Source organism: Megalopta genalis, unplaced genomic scaffold, assembly GCF_051020955.1.
Source record: "Megalopta genalis isolate 19385.01 unplaced genomic scaffold, iyMegGena1_principal scaffold0287, whole genome shotgun sequence".
NCBI lineage: Eukaryota > Metazoa > Arthropoda > Insecta > Hymenoptera > Halictidae > Megalopta > Megalopta genalis.
The window spans coordinates 42,247-57,500 of NW_027476356.1; the positions used below are offsets into that span (position 1 = coordinate 42,247).

The 15,254-nt window shown below is 35.3% G+C and overlaps 1 non-coding gene across 1 annotated transcript; it reads left to right on the forward strand.

Annotated features, from left to right (window-relative positions):
* Positions 1 to 12,346: 12,346 nt before the first annotated feature.
* LOC143263003 (small subunit ribosomal RNA) lies at positions 12,347 to 14,267 on the forward strand. The gene has a single exon (XR_013036600.1). It is a non-coding gene; the product is annotated as a small subunit ribosomal RNA (ribosomal RNA).
* The last annotated feature ends 987 nt before the right edge of the window (positions 14,268 to 15,254 follow it).

Here is a 15,254-nt window from a genome sequence, read left to right on the forward strand (position 1 = left end):
TTTTTTCAATTTTATGAAAAATCCTATCATTAGATTTTTTTAAAAATACGATAATCTTGCTTAACTAACGTTTCTACATAGGGATTAAGCATTTAGAACGAAATCTAATGTCAGAAAATGGCACTTTACTCTTGACATTTTTCGGTTTTTTCAATTTTCTGGAAAATCCTATCATTAGATTTTTTTAAAAATACGATATTCTTGCTTAACTAACGTTTTTACATAGGGATTAAGCATTTAGAACGAAATCTAATGTAGGAAAATGGTACTTTACTCTTGATCGGTACGTTGGGACTTTGAAAATATTCGGGCGTACGCGGCGCGCTCGGCGCTTCGAACAGCTCCGGTGTCCCCATTATTTTCGATTTACGGCTAAAATAAATTTTTCTCATTTTATTCAATAACATATTCTTGCTTAGATAACTTTTTTACATAGGGATTAAGCATTTAGAACGATATAATGTTTAAAATAAGGGCACTTTACTCTTGACATTTTACGGTTTTTTCAATTTTATGAAAAATCCTATCATTAGATTTTTTTAAAAATACGATATTCTTGCTTAACTGACGTTTCTACATAGGGATTAAGCATTTAGAACGAAATCTAATGTCAGAAAATGGCACTTTACTCTTGACATTTTTCGGTTTTTTCAATTTTCTGGAAAATCCTATCATTAGATTTTTTTAAAAATACGATATTCTTGCTTAACTAACGTTTTTACATAGGGATTAAGCATTTAGAACGAAATCTAATGTAGGAAAATGGTACTTTACTCTTGATCGGTACGTTGGGACTTTGAAAATATTCGGCCGTACGCGGCGCGTCTCGGCGCTTCGAACAGCTCCGGTGTCCCCATTATTTTCGATTTACGGCTAAAATAAATTCTTCTAATTTTTTTCAATTACATATTCTTGCTTAAATAACTTTTTTACATAGGGATTAAGCATTTAGAACGATACATTGTTTAAAATAATGGCACTTTACTCTTGACATTTTACGGTTTTTTCAATTTTCTGAAAAATCCTATCATTAGATTTTTTTAAAAATACGATATTCTTGCTTAACTAACGTTTCTACATAGGGATTAAGCATTTAGAACGAAATCTAATGTCAGAAAATGGCACTTTACTCTTGACATTTTTCGGTTTTTTCAATTTTCTGGAAAATCCTATCATTAGATTTTTTTAAAAATACGATATTCTTGCTTAACTAACGTTTTTACATAGGGATTAAGCATTTAGAACGAAATCTAATGTAGGAAAATGGTACTTTACTCTTGATCGGTACGTTGGGACTTTGAAAATATTCGGGCGTTCCAATCGCTCGTCTGTTGCATCATAGCGCGTCTCGGCGCAATCGACCGATTCGCTCGACCCATTATTTTCGATTTACGGCTAAAATAAATTTTTCTCATTTTATTCAATAACATATTCTTGCTTAGATAACTTTTTTACATAGGGATTAAGCATTTAGAACGATATAATGTTTAAAATAAGGGCACTTTACTCTTGACATTTTACGGTTTTTTCAATTTTATGAAAAATCCTATCATTAGATTTTTTTAAAAATACGATAATCTTGCTTAACTAACGTTTCTACATAGGGATTAAGCATTTAGAACGAAATCTAATGTCAGAAAATGGCACTTTACTCTTGACATTTTTCGGTTTTTTCAATTTTCTGGAAAATCCTATCATTAGATTTTTTTTAAAATACGATATTCTTGCTTAACTAACGTTTTTACATAGGGATTAAGCATTTAGAACGAAATCTAATGTAGGAAAATGGTACTTTACTCTTGATCGGTACGTTGGGACTTTGAAAATATTCGGGCGTACGCGGCGCGCTCGGCGCTTCGAACAGCTCCGGTGTCCCCATTATTTTCGATTTACGGCTAAAATAAATTTTTCTCATTTTATTCAATAACATATTCTTGCTTAGATAACTTTTTTACATAGGGATTAAGCATTTAGAACGATATAATGTTTAAAATAAGGGCACTTTACTCTTGACATTTTACGGTTTTTTCAATTTTATGAAAAATCCTATCATTAGATTTTTTTAAAAATACGATATTCTTGCTTAACTGACGTTTCTACATAGGGATTAAGCATTTAGAACGAAATCTAATGTCAGAAAATGGCACTTTACTCTTGACATTTTTCGGTCTTTTCAATTTTCTGGAAAATCCTATCATTAGATTTTTTTAAAAATACGATATTCTTGCTTAACTAACGTTTTTACATAGGGATTAAGCATTTAGAACGAAATCTAATGTAGGAAAATGGTACTTTACTCTTGATCGGTACGTTGGGACTTTGAAAATATTCGGCCGTACGCGGCGCGTCTCGGCGCTTCGAACAGCTCCGGTGTCCCCATTATTTTCGATTTACGGCTAAAATAAATTCTTCTAATTTTTTTCAATTACATATTCTTGCTTAAATAACTTTTTTACATAGGGATTAAGCATTTAGAACGATACATTGTTTAAAATAATGGCACTTTACTCTTGACATTTTACGGTTTTTTCAATTTTCTGAAAAATCCTATCATTAGATTTTTTTAAAAATACGATATTCTTGCTTAACTAACGTTTCTACATAGGGATTAAGCATTTAGAACGAAATCTAATGTCAGAAAATGGCACTTTACTCTTGACATTTTTCGGTTTTTTCAATTTTCTGGAAAATCCTATCATTAGATTTTTTTTAAAATACGATATTCTTGCTTAACTAACGTTTTTACATAGGGATTAAGCATTTAGAACGAAATCTAATGTAGGAAAATGGTACTTTACTCTTGACCGGTACGTTGGGACTTTGAAAATATTCGGGCGTTCCAATCGCTCGTCTGTTGCATCATAGCGCGTCTCGGCGCAATCGACCGATTCGCTCGACCCATTATTTTCGATTTACGGCTAAAATAAATTTTTCTCATTTTATTCAATAACATATTCTTGCTTAGATAACTTTTTTACATAGGGATTAAGCATTTAGAACGATATAATGTTTAAAATAAGGGCACTTTACTCTTGACATTTTACGGTTTTTTCAATTTTCTGAAAAATCCTATCATTAGATTTTTTTAAAAATACGATAATCTTGCATAACTAACGTTTCTACATAGGGATTAAGCATTTAGAACGAAATCTAATGTCAGAAAATGGCACTTTACTCTTGACATTTTTCGGTTTTTTCAATTTTCTGGAAAATCCTATCATTAGATTTTTTTTAAAATACGATATTCTTGCTTAACTAACGTTTTTACATAGGGATTAAGCATTTAGAACGAAATCTAATGTAGGAAAATGGTACTTTACTCTTGACCGGTACGTTGGGACTTTGAAAATATTCGGGCGTACGCGGCGCGCTCGGCGCTTCGAACAGCTCCGGTGTCCCCATTATTTTCGATTTACGGCTAAAATAAATTTTTCTCATTTTATTCAATAACATATTCTTGCTTAGATAACTTTTTTACATAGGGATTAAGCATTTAGAACGATATAATGTTTAAAATAAGGGCACTTTACTCTTGACATTTTACGGTTTTTTCAATTTTATGAAAAATCCTATCATTAGATTTTTTTAAAAATACGATATTCTTGCTTAACTAACGTTTCTACATAGGGATTAAGCATTTAGAACGAAATCTAATGTCAGAAAATGGCACTTTACTCTTGACATTTTTCGGTTTTTTCAATTTTCTGGAAAATCCTATCATTAGATTTTTTTAAAAATACGATATTCTTGCTTAACTAACGTTTTTACATAGGGATTAAGCATTTAGAACGAAATCTAATGTAGGAAAATGGTACTTTACTCTTGATCGGTACGTTGGGACTTTGAAAATATTCGGCCGTACGCGGCGCGTCTCGGCGCTTCGAACAGCTCCGGTGACCCCATTATTTTCGATTTACGGCTAAAATAAATTCTTCTAATTTTTTTCAATTACATATTCTTGCTTAAATAACTTTTTTACATAGGGATTAAGCATTTAGAACGATACATTGTTTAAAATAATGGCACTTTACTCTTGACATTTTACGGTTTTTTCAATTTTCTGAAAAATCCTATCATTAGATTTTTTTAAAAATACGATATTCTTGCTTAACTAACGTTTCTACATAGGGATTAAGCATTTAGAACGAAATCTAATGTCAGAAAATGGCACTTTACTCTTGACATTTTTCGGTTTTTTCAATTTTCTGGAAAATCCTATCATTAGATTTTTTTAAAAATACGATATTCTTGCTTAACTAACGTTTTTACATAGGGATTAAGCATTTAGAACGAAATCTAATGTAGGAAAATGGTACTTTACTCTTGATCGGTACGTTGGGACTTTGAAAATATTCGGGCGTTCCAATCGCTCGTCTGTTGCATCATAGCGCGTCTCGGCGCAATCGACCGATTCGCTCGACCCATTATTTTCGATTTACGGCTAAAATAAATTTTTCTCATTTTATTCAATAACATATTCTTGCTTAGATAACTTTTTTACATAGGGATTAAGCATTTAGAACGATATAATGTTTAAAATAAGGGCACTTTACTCTTGACATTTTACGGTTTTTTCAATTTTATGAAAAATCCTATCATTAGATTTTTTTAAAAATACGATAATCTTGCTTAACTAACGTTTCTACATAGGGATTAAGCATTTAGAACGAAATCTAATGTCAGAAAATGGCACTTTACTCTTGACATTTTTCGGTTTTTTCAATTTTCTGGAAAATCCTATCATTAGATTTTTTTTAAAATACGATATTCTTGCTTAACTAACGTTTTTACATAGGGATTAAGCATTTAGAACGAAATCTAATGTAGGAAAATGGTACTTTACTCTTGATCGGTACGTTGGGACTTTGAAAATATTCGGGCGTTCCAATCGCTCGTCTGTTGCATCATAGCGCGTCTCGGCGCAATCGACCGATTCGCTCGACCCATTATTTTCGATTTACGGCTAAAATAAATTTTTCTCATTTTATTCAATAACATATTCTTGCTTAGATAACTTTTTTACATAGGGATTAAGCATTTAGAACGATATAATGTTTAAAATAAGGGCACTTTACTCTTGACATTTTACGGTTTTTTCAATTTTCTGAAAAATCCTATCATTAGATTTTTTTAAAAATACGATAATCTTGCATAACTAACGTTTCTACATAGGGATTAAGCATTTAGAACGAAATCTAATGTCAGAAAATGGCACTTTACTCTTGACATTTTTCGGTTTTTTCAATTTTCTGGAAAATCCTATCATTAGATTTTTTTAAAAATACGATATTCTTGCTTAACTAACGTTTTTACATAGGGATTAAGCATTTAGAACGAAATCTAATGTAGGAAATTGGTACTTTACTCTTGATCGGTACGTTGGGACTTTGAAAATATTCGGCCGTACGCGGCGCGTCTCGGCGCTTCGAACAGCTCCGGTGTCCCCATTATTTTCGATTTACGGCTAAAATAAATTTTTCTAATTTTTTTCAATAACATATTCTTGCTTAAATAACTTTTTTACATAGGGATTAAGCATTTAGAACGATACATTGTTTAAAATAAGGGCACTTTACTCTTGACATTTTACGGTTTTTTCAATTTTATGAAAAATCCTATCATTAGATTTTTTTAAAAATACGATAATCTTGCTTAACTAACGTTTCTACATAGGGATTAAGCATTTAGAACGAAATCTAATGTAGGAAAATGGTACTTTACTCTTGATCGGTACGTTGGGACTTTGAAAATATTCGGGCGTTCCAATCGCTCGTCTGTTGCATCATAGCGCGTCTCGGCGCAATCGACCGATTCGCTCGACCCATTATTTTCGATTTACGGCTAAAATAAATTTTTCTCATTTTATTCAATAACATATTCTTGCTTAGATAACTTTTTTACATAGGGATTAAGCATTTAGAACGATATAATGTTTAAAATAAGGGCACTTTACTCTTGACATTTTACGGTTTTTTCAATTTTATGAAAAATCCTATCATTAGATTTTTTTAAAAATACGATAATCTTGCTTAACTAACGTTTCTACATAGGGATTAAGCATTTAGAACGAAATCTAATGTCAGAAAATGGCACTTTACTCTTGACATTTTTCGGTTTTTTCAATTTTCTGGAAAATCCTATCATTAGATTTTTTTTAAAATACGATATTCTTGCTTAACTAACGTTTTTACATAGGGATTAAGCATTTAGAACGAAATCTAATGTAGGAAAATGGTACTTTACTCTTGACCGGTACGTTGGGACTTTGAAAATATTCGGGCGTTCCAATCGCTCGGCTGTTGCATCATAGCGCGTCTCGGCGCAATCGACCGATTCGCTCGACCCATTATTTTCGATTTACGGCTAAAATAAATTTTTCTCATTTTATTCAATAACATATTCTTGCTTAGATAACTTTTTTACATAGGGATTAAGCATTTAGAACGATATAATGTTTAAAATAAGGGCACTTTACTCTTGACATTTTACGGTTTTTTCAATTTTATGAAAAATCCTATCATTAGATTTTTTTAAAAATACGATATTCTTGCTTAACTAACGTTTCTACATAGGGATTAAGCATTTAGAACGAAATCTAATGTCAGAAAATGGCACTTTACTCTTGACATTTTTCGGTTTTTTCAATTTTCTGGAAAATCCTATCATTAGATTTTTTTAAAAATACGATATTCTTGCTTAACTAACGTTTTTACATAGGGATTAAGCATTTAGAACGAAATCTAATGTAGGAAAATGGTACTTTACTCTTGATCGGTACGTTGGGACTTTGAAAATATTCGGCCGTACGCGGCGCGTCTCGGCGCTTCGAACAGCTCCGGTGTCCCCATTATTTTCGATTTACGGCTAAAATAAATTCTTCTAATTTTTTTCAATTACATATTCTTGCTTAAATAACTTTTTTACATAGGGATTAAGCATTTAGAACGATACATTGTTTAAAATAATGGCACTTTACTCTTGACATTTTACGGTTTTTTCAATTTTCTGAAAAATCCTATCATTAGATTTTTTTAAAAATACGATATTCTTGCTTAACTAACGTTTCTACATAGGGATTAAGCATTTAGAACGAAATCTAATGTCAGAAAATGGCACTTTACTCTTGACATTTTTCGGTTTTTTCAATTTTCTGGAAAATCCTATCATTAGATTTTTTTAAAAATACGATATTCTTGCTTAACTAACGTTTTTACATAGGGATTAAGCATTTAGAACGAAATCTAATGTAGGAAAATGGTACTTTACTCTTGATCGGTACGTTGGGACTTTGAAAATATTCGGGCGTTCCAATCGCTCGTCTGTTGCATCATAGCGCGTCTCGGCGCAATCGACCGATTCGCTCGACCCATTATTTTCGATTTACGGCTAAAATAAATTTTTCTCATTTTATTCAATAACATATTCTTGCTTAGATAACTTTTTTACATAGGGATTAAGCATTTAGAACGATATAATGTTTAAAATAAGGGCACTTTACTCTTGACATTTTACGGTTTTTTCAATTTTATGAAAAATCCTATCATTAGATTTTTTTAAAAATACGATAATCTTGCTTAACTAACGTTTCTACATAGGGATTAAGCATTTAGAACGAAATCTAATGTCAGAAAATGGCACTTTACTCTTGACATTTTTCGGTTTTTTCAATTTTCTGGAAAATCCTATCATTAGATTTTTTTTAAAATACGATATTCTTGCTTAACTAACGTTTTTACATAGGGATTAAGCATTTAGAACGAAATCTAATGTAGGAAAATGGTACTTTACTCTTGATCGGTACGTTGGGACTTTGAAAATATTCGGGCGTTCCAATCGCTCGTCTGTTGCATCATAGCGCGTCTCGGCGCAATCGACCGATTCGCTCGACCCATTATTTTCGATTTACGGCTAAAATAAATTTTTCTCATTTTATTCAATAACATATTCTTGCTTAGATAACTTTTTTACATAGGGATTAAGCATTTAGAACGATATAATGTTTAAAATAAGGGCACTTTACTCTTGACATTTTACGGTTTTTTCAATTTTCTGAAAAATCCTATCATTAGATTTTTTTAAAAATACGATAATCTTGCATAACTAACGTTTCTACATAGGGATTAAGCATTTAGAACGAAATCTAATGTCAGAAAATGGCACTTTACTCTTGACATTTTTCGGTTTTTTCAATTTTCTGGAAAATCCTATCATTAGATTTTTTTAAAAATACGATATTCTTGCTTAACTAACGTTTTTACATAGGGATTAAGCATTTAGAACGAAATCTAATGTAGGAAATTGGTACTTTACTCTTGATCGGTACGTTGGGACTTTGAAAATATTCGGCCGTACGCGGCGCGTCTCGGCGCTTCGAACAGCTCCGGTGTCCCCATTATTTTCGATTTACGGCTAAAATAAATTTTTCTAATTTTTTTCAATAACATATTCTTGCTTAAATAACTTTTTTACATAGGGATTAAGCATTTAGAACGATACATTGTTTAAAATAAGGGCACTTTACTCTTGACATTTTACGGTTTTTTCAATTTTATGAAAAATCCTATCATTAGATTTTTTTAAAAATACGATAATCTTGCTTAACTAACGTTTCTACATAGGGATTAAGCATTTAGAACGAAATCTAATGTAGGAAAATGGTACTTTACTCTTGACATTTTTCGGTTTTTTCAATTTTCTGGAAAATCCTATCATTAGATTTTTTTAAAAATACGATATTCTTGCTTAACTAACGTTTTTACATAGGGATTAAGCATTTAGAACGAAATCTAATGTAGGAAAATGGTACTTTACTCTTGATCGGTACGTTGGGACTTTGAAAATATTCGGGCGTTCCAATCGCTCGTCTGTTGCATCATAGCGCGTCTCGGCGCAATCGACCGATTCGCTCGACCCATTATTTTCGATTTACGGCTAAAATAAATTTTTCTCATTTTATTCAATAACATATTCTTGCTTAGATAACTTTTTTACATAGGGATTAAGCATTTAGAACGATATAATGTTTAAAATAAGGGCACTTTACTCTTGACATTTTACGGTTTTTTCAATTTTATGAAAAATCCTATCATTAGATTTTTTTAAAAATACGATAATCTTGCTTAACTAACGTTTCTACATAGGGATTAAGCATTTAGAACGAAATCTAATGTCAGAAAATGGCACTTTACTCTTGACATTTTTCGGTTTTTTCAATTTTCTGGAAAATCCTATCATTAGATTTTTTTAAAAATACGATATTCTTGCTTAACTAACGTTTTTACATAGGGATTAAGCATTTAGAACGAAATCTAATGTAGGAAAATGGTACTTTACTCTTGATCGGTACGTTGGGACTTTGAAAATATTCGGGCGTTCCAATCGCTCGTCTGTTGCATCATAGCGCGTCTCGGCGCAATCGACCGATTCGCTCGACCCATTATTTTCGATTTACGGCTAAAATAAATTTTTCTCATTTTATTCAATAACATATTCTTGCTTAGATAACTTTTTTACATAGGGATTAAGCATTTAGAACGATATAATGTTTAAAATAAGGGCACTTTACTCTTGACATTTTACGGTTTTTTCAATTTTCTGAAAAATCCTATCATTAGATTTTTTTAAAAATACGATAATCTTGCATAACTAACGTTTCTACATAGGGATTAAGCATTTAGAACGAAATCTAATGTCAGAAAATGGCACTTTACTCTTGACATTTTTCGGTTTTTTCAATTTTCTGGAAAATCCTATCATTAGATTTTTTTAAAAATACGATATTCTTGCTTAACTAACGTTTCTACATAGGGATTAAGCATTTAGAACGAAATCTAATGTCAGAAAATGGCACTTTACTCTTGACATTTTTCGGTTTTTTCAATTTTCTGGAAAATCCTATCATTAGATTTTTTTTAAAATACGATATTCTTGCTTAACTAACGTTTTTACATAGGGATTAAGCATTTAGAACGAAATCTAATGTAGGAAAATGGTACTTTACTCTTGACCGGTACGTTGGGACTTTGAAAATATTCGGGCGTTCCAATCGCTCGTCTGTTGCATCATAGCGCGTCTCGGCGCAATCGACCGATTCGCTCGACCCATTATTTTCGATTTACGGCTAAAATAAATTTTTCTCATTTTATTCAATAACATATTCTTGCTTAGATAACTTTTTTACATAGGGATTAAGCATTTAGAACGATATAATGTTTAAAATAAGGGCACTTTACTCTTGACATTTTACGGTTTTTTCAATTTTCTGAAAAATCCTATCATTAGATTTTTTTAAAAATACGATAATCTTGCATAACTAACGTTTCTACATAGGGATTAAGCATTTAGAACGAAATCTAATGTCAGAAAATGGCACTTTACTCTTGACATTTTTCGGTTTTTTCAATTTTCTGGAAAATCCTATCATTAGATTTTTTTTAAAATACGATATTCTTGCTTAACTAACGTTTTTACATAGGGATTAAGCATTTAGAACGAAATCTAATGTCAGAAAATGGCACTTTACTCTTGACATTTTTCGGTTTTTTCAATTTTCTGGAAAATCCTATCATTAGATTTTTTTAAAAATACGATATTCTTGCTTAACTAACGTTTTTACATAGGGATTAAGCATTTAGAACGAAATCTAATGTAGGAAATTGGTACTTTACTCTTGATCGGTACGTTGGGACTTTGAAAATATTCGGCCGTACGCGGCGCGTCTCGGCGCTTCGAACAGCTCCGGTGTCCCCATTATTTTCGATTTACGGCTAAAATAAATTTTTCTAATTTTTTTCAATTACATATTCTTGCTTAAATAACTTTTTTACATAGGGATTAAGCATTTAGAACGACATGTTGTTTAAAATAATGGTACTTTACTCTTGTGATTTTTCGGTTTTTTTTGATTATTTTGAAAAATAAATTTTTGTAATTTTTTTAAATACGATATTCGTGATCAGTGAACGATTTCACATATGGATTAAGCATTTAGAATCGTGCGGACGCGTTATTAAAAAAGTTTACTCGATGCGATGGGACTTTAAAAAGTTTGTGAAAATTTTCATATTGGGAAAAAATGTGTAATTTTTTGTCTAGTTTACGGTAGTGTAATTTATTTTAATGTTTACTATAAAAATTTTTTTCGTTCGTTCACGCGCTATGTTACAACAGCACGGCCGGGCGGTCTGTTGCCGCAGCGGTTTACACTCATAAGCGCGCGTGCTATTCGGCCGGCGGCGCCGGCGTCCTTGCCGGCCGTTCGGTATCTATAAGAGATACACGGTCCGTGCGAGGCGGACGGAGCAGAGCGGGTTTTGGGCCAATTCTACGATCTCGGTCGAGAAGCTGTCTCAGAGCTCCTTCGGGGCTTCGGTCCTGACTGTTTCGTGCCGTTTACGTTACGGACTTTTCTCCACACAGCGTGGCCACGGGTCGGTGTCTTTGACCGAATGGCCCATATGTGGCAAGCCCTACGGGGTTGGTTACCCGTATGCACTTTGTATGTATACTCGTACTCACTGAGCAATCGACTCTTCTGTCCGAGCGATGGAAAAATTTTTTAAAATGCATCTGTAAGATTTGGAAGCAAATCGTACCAATTGAAAACTGTGGCTAAAATGAATAGCCCAGTGGAGAGAGAAAACTATCAAAAAACTGATTTTTTAAATCAAGAGGTGTCAGAAATCGAAATGCCTAGCGCGAGCGGAAGAACACGCTTTCTCGCCAGTCCAGCATGTGTCCTGTCCGTTCTTCCTCGGCTTGCCGATTTTGCCCAGATCAGAGGTTTCGTGCTTCCGGCGGTCAGAAGATCAGCGTGAGCGTACGCGCTTCCACGACTATGGCATCACCCATGTACTTTTTCCTTTGAATATATTTGAGTACATAAAAAATATTAAAACATATAGAGAGAACTGTGTCTTGGATCTTAAAAATTTGTCAATAGCGATGATATATTATTACTTAACTTGAAGTATTTGTACGTTTTAGCTGGGACGTACATTTATCTTACAAGATGTTAATAGCGAGACTCTTGAAGATAAAATTATCTTGTGATTTTATGAAGGCAAAGATAGAAACGTACGAAGCTGGCGTACGTAGAAAAATGTGATTTTACGATAGAACAAAAATATAATACGTACGTTTTTGGGCGTACGGTAAAATATCTGTATGGTAGAAAAATGAAAGAAATTGAGCGTTAAAGAAGATATGTTACAAGCGCGGAATGTGGCAAAACTTGTACATATTTGAAAGAGAAAAGTGGTGTGTCGACCTGACATATATATATGAAACAGGCGACGATGGAAAAGGATTTAAATTTTGTCCATTTTATATATACATATTGTATAGTTCCCTGGTTGATCCTGCCAGTAGTCATATGCTTGTCTCAAAGATTAAGCCATGCATGTCTCAGTACATGCCGTATTAAGGTGAAACCGCGAATGGCTCATTAAATCAGTTATGGTTTCTTAGATCGTACTAAAATTTACTTGGATAACTGTGGTAATTCTAGAGCTAATACATGCAAAACAGAGTTCCGACCAGAGATGGTAGGAACGCTTTTATTAGATCAAAACCAATCGGTGGCGGGTGTTTACACTCGTCCATCGTTTGCTTTGGTGACTCTGAATAACTTTGTGCTGATCGCATGGTCTTATAGCACCGGCGACGCATCTTTCAAATGTCTGCCTTATCAACTGTCGATGGTAGGTTCTGCGCCTACCATGGTTGTAACGGGTAACGGGGAATCAGGGTTCGATTCCGGAGAGGGAGCCTGAGAAACGGCTACCACATCCAAGGAAGGCAGCAGGCGCGCAAATTACCCACTCCCGGCACGGGGAGGTAGTGACGAAAAATAACGATACGGGACTCATCCGAGGCCCCGTAATCGGAATGAGTACACTTTAAATCCTTTAACGAGGATCCATTGGAGGGCAAGTCTGGTGCCAGCAGCCGCGGTAATTCCAGCTCCAATAGCGTATATTAAAGTTGTTGCGGTTAAAAAGCTCGTAGTTGAATCTGTGTGTCACAGTGTCGGTTCATCGCTCGCGGTGTTTAACTGGCATTATGTGGTACGTCCTACCGGTGGGCTTTGCTCTTCACGGGGCGGTCCAACTAATATCCCATCGCGGTGCTCTTCACTGAGTGTCGAGGTGGGCCGGTACGTTTACTTTGAACAAATTAGAGTGCTCAAAGCAGGCTACCTTCGCCTGAATACTGTGTGCATGGAATAATGGAATAGGACCTCGGTTCTATTTTGTTGGTTTTCGGAACCCCGAGGTAATGATTAATAGGGACAGATGGGGGCATTCGTATTGCGACGTTAGAGGTGAAATTCTTGGATCGTCGCAAGACGGACAGAAGCGAAAGCATTTGCCAAAAATGTTTTCATTAATCAAGAACGAAAGTTAGAGGTTCGAAGGCGATCAGATACCGCCCTAGTTCTAACCATAAACGATGCCAGCTAGCGATCCGCCGAAGTTCCTACGATGACTCGGCGGGCAGCTTCCGGGAAACCAAAGCTTTTGGGTTCCGGGGGAAGTATGGTTGCAAAGCTGAAACTTAAAGGAATTGACGGAAGGGCACCACCAGGAGTGGAGCCTGCGGCTTAATTTGACTCAACACGGGAAACCTCACCAGGCCCGGACACCGGAAGGATTGACAGATTGATAGCTCTTTCTTGATTCGGTGGGTGGTGGTGCATGGCCGTTCTTAGTTGGTGGAGCGATTTGTCTGGTTAATTCCGATAACGAACGAGACTCTAGCCTGCTAAATAGACGTAATTATGGTATCTCGAAGGCTCTCGGCTTCTGCCGGTGGGGTTTTTACTACCAACGTACAAACAAATCTTCTTAGAGGGACAGGCGGCTTCTAGCCGCACGAGATTGAGCAATAACAGGTCTGTGATGCCCTTAGATGTTCTGGGCCGCACGCGCGCTACACTGAAGGAATCAGCGTGTGTTCCCTGGCCGAAAGGCCCGGGTAACCCGCTGAACCTCCTTCGTGCTAGGGATTGGGGCTTGCAATTATTCCCCATGAACGAGGAATTCCCAGTAAGCGCGAGTCATAAGCTCGCGTTGATTACGTCCCTGCCCTTTGTACACACCGCCCGTCGCTACTACCGATTGAATGATTTAGTGAGGTCTTCGGACTGGTGCGCGGCAATGTTTCGGCATTGCCGATGATGCCGGGAAGATGACCAAACTTGATTATTTAGAGGAAGTAAAAGTCGTAACAAGGTTTCCGTAGGTGAACCTGCGGAAGGATCATTACAATGTTCCAATATATCTCAAAGAGAGAGGAGAGGAGGAGAGAAAATGAATTCGATTAGTTTGTGGATAAGAATTCATATAAAAAAAAAAGATATTGTTGAGCCCGCCAGATCATTCGTGCGTGATTTACACGGCCAGACGTGTGTACTACACGTATTAGGCCTTTGATCTGCGTTGCGTAGGCCACAACAAATCTTTCAAAGAGAGAGAGATATATGTGTTGTTGGGGTTTGTGATTATGAAGGTGCCCCAACGCACAAAAATATATAAAAATGTACAAAGTTGGGATGTGGTGTGGTGGAGAAGAGTTGGGCCCGACCAGATCATTCGTGCGTGATTTACACGGCAGACGTGTGTACTACACGTATTAGGCCTTTGATCTGCGTTGCGTAGGCCATCTTCCTTCCAAGACACACACGTGTTGGGGTTTGTGTGATTTTATGATAGTGCCTCAACACGGAAAAATAAGCGTACGAGAAGAGTTGGGCCCGACCAGATCATTCGTGCGTGATTTATACACGGCCAGACGCGTATTATATTACACGTATTAGGCCTTTGATCTGCGTTGCGTAGGCCATCTTCTCGATAGAGAGAAAGCCAATGTATTCTTTTTTCTTTCTTTACACACACACACACAGTTGTAGTAGGACAGGGAGGGATGCGAGCGTGCTTAATCACGCTTCCTCAAGTCTTCGCTGTGGTGTAAAAAAAAAAAAGAAAAAAAGGAATCGTTGGGAAAGTCCAAAGGACGAAAATATCGGGCAGTCTGAAGATAACTTAATGCTCGTTTACATTGGTATCAAGAGAGACCGGCTTGTGTAGCTCGTTTCAATGCTGTGTCGTTGTCATTGACACCCTACTCTGTTGCGCGCTAGTGGCAGCATGAGCGTGGGACGTATATATATATGACACCCAGCTAGAGCCGGCCGTGAGTCCGTCCGGTGTAAATAACGACGAAAGGAGAGAGAAACTTTTCGAATCCAGTAT